The sequence below is a fragment of the Phlebotomus argentipes genome, unplaced genomic scaffold, assembly GCF_947086385.1.
Source record: "Phlebotomus argentipes unplaced genomic scaffold, Phlebotomus argentipes genome assembly contig_15, whole genome shotgun sequence".
Lineage (NCBI taxonomy): Eukaryota > Metazoa > Arthropoda > Insecta > Diptera > Psychodidae > Phlebotomus > Phlebotomus argentipes.
In genome coordinates this window covers 9804264-9807217 of record NW_026776181.1, presented here as the reverse complement: position 1 = coordinate 9807217, position 2954 = coordinate 9804264, and positions in this window count along the sequence as shown.

Genomic DNA, 2954 nt, shown 5'->3' with positions numbered 1-2954 from the left:
CTCATGACAGTGTGTGCCAAAGCGCGGGCTTTTTACGCGCCTCTCAGCCACACACACTCGGTTATAAAAATGTGATTACGCGCAGATTTCCTCTGGAAATCAATAAATTGACCTAATTTTGTGCATTCACAAATTAGAGCGGAGTGTTGCAGCAGTACAAAAGAAACATTCAAGGAGTTCCCCTCGGAAAGGTAATGTAAATGAAATTATCTGAGCCTTTTGTTGGGCGTACTCTTGAGAGCTTGCCGAATCTTCAATCCTTTTTCCGCAGGGATTTTTTTTGTTAATAAAGAAATCTCCACACAATAGATTAATCTTCATCGATGAACAGCTGTTGCCGAACAACAATAGATGAGCAACTTGCATTTGCGGGTATCTCTCATTTGCAGACTGGCAATCGATATTACATAAATTTGAAAAGCCATTGAAATTGATCCGGCAACTGAATTCCTCCGGCTGAATGAGGGCACTTTTAGGGCTTTTAATGTGGCCCTGGGAGAGATTGTGCTTATTAGCACTGGGGGAGGAACGTGAGGTTCCCAGAGAGAGGGTGTAATGTTTCTTCGTCTCCTCTTTAGGCTGGCGAAGAAACTAACCTGGCGCAATGCTAAAAAAGTTTTCCCTTGCCCGATCGATACATTGAGCGGAGTGAAAGAGGCATGAAGAGGAGCGTCTTGTTGATTTGCAAGAAGTGTTTTTGTAACAACCGCACACAATGAATCCAATCCCGGATATTAAAGGTGGGCGATATAGCATAACACCCACAAAATAGAGGGTCTCTTCTCTCCCATGACAATAATAAGGTTGCGATACTTACGAGATGTACAGTTTTTCTAAGTATTTCTTTTTTCTTTTACTAAATCCATTTATAGAAACTTCATGTTTTCCTTTCCTTCTTAACACGGACGCGTCAATGATGAAGAGTATTGAATTACCTAAGGCAAGAAAAAGAAAAGCAACATTTTAATACTTATTCCCGCCTTGGATTTAACCATTCTACGGAGTATAGCGTTACATGTCTTGTCAACTGAAGCGATATAAATTTTCACACTCTCACTCGGGTTCAGAAAAAAGCAAAGAGTCGCTTTTGAGGTGTGCATCCACCCCTTTTTCGTCTTTACGGAGATTCTCAAGGTTTAATTACAAACACTGAGTGACATTTTAATCAAAATTACTTCCAAAATTGCTATATTTTTTTTAATGAACCTAATAATACGAAATTCTACATCAAATTCTCATTATATGAATACTCTACAAGTAATTGTGAATCTTAGTCGTGCGGTAAATGAATATGCGCCGTTTTATAACATTGGAAAGAAACGCAGAGGTCCAAACTGCCTATGGCTATTTCTCTCCCCTAATTTGGGTTCTAGCCTTTTTAGCACAAAAATATCTTGCCTTATCCACTTGATACATAATGCATGAGGATGGATTTCATCAATGCATTTTCGTCCTTTCATGCTGGAAAAAACTCACTCCAAAGAATTATGCCTTAAAGGATTGTTATGCAAATTCTGAACATGGCAGGAATATTTTGAGCCATTGGTTAAAATTCAAGCATATTAACGATTTCCTGTCACCGATCAAGCTTTCTTCCTTTTCACTTGTAGGCCCAGCAAGACGTCTAACAAGAATGTCGGTTTGGGAAGTGTGAGAAAACCTGAGTAACACTCAGCAATGAAAAGGATGTGCAGAGTCACTGATTGAAAAAAAAATGCTCTCATTGAGTCAAACATTCCCTTTCATGCTTTCACAATTATTATTGTTCTGGCCCAGAGAAATTTATCTATGTGTCACATTCTCTTCCTTTTACACTTTCAAATGCTGCAGGCAAAATTGTCTCTTTCATGTTGAAAAAGAGGACAATTCATCTGCCCACAAAAAATGGGAATAGCCTTTCCAGCGAATTTCGACACACCAAATAGATCCATGCCCTGCAGGATTTTCCATTCAAATATACTTTGCGAGACAGCATAACTTATCAGTTCATTTACACATCATATTGTCACTTCCTTTCGCCCCACGTGTGAATCATTTGCGGGCGCACGAGTGGTGGGAAAAAATTTGCAAATTCATAATCAATAAAATCGCATGGCAATTTCGCGGCTGGGTGTTTTTTTTGGCACGGGAGGGGGCGCGAGGAGAGGGTTGCGAAGAAAAATGAGAAAATGCTATCTACAGCCGAAGTTCTGTGTTACGCGCGCACTTCTTGGCACATTCTCTTTCACAGTCGTTTCCTCGTTCTATACTTATGAGTAATTGGCCTTGGCAAGTTCAAGCACCTCCTAAAGAGTCGATTTATTATTCCCTTTTCGGCAATTTTTATTTGCCTCCATTTTATTTTAGGTCTCTCGCTCTCCTACCAAAAATCCATTCTCTTCTCCTGCTTGCACTATAATATTCCTTGGCTGTGTCGGGCGCGAAGGAGAGCCAAGAAGAGAAAAGAATCGCGTGCAGCGTATGTTCAGAGAGTTCCTAATTCGAAAAGGATCGCCTCTATATTTTTCTCAAATTAGTGTGCCGCTATGGTTTGTTGAATTCCTCCTCCTCTTCGCGAGAACAATCACCGCAGAGTTGAGAACGCAGCAAATAAAACATGAGGCACTTTCTGAATAAGAACAAGTGATTGTCGCGCCACGCCACAATTCTCACCCCCTCGAGGGCTGTGCGATTTTTTTTCAAATGCACATTCTTCTTCTCTCGAAATCCTTCCCCTTCTGCCCACCGACGTGCTTTCCTCCATGGCCCGAATGGGGCACAAAATGCCGAGATTGTTGACCCTTTCACAAAAATTATTGAATTTTTTTCCACTTCGTTGTACTTCTCATCGTTTTGTATGTCGATTTATTTCGCCGCATACAATTTAGGCGCTTCGGGTGGTGGATTTCTTTTAAATTTCATGGAATTACAATGCACATGGTAGGAATATTCTCTCACAACTTACCAAACTGCTC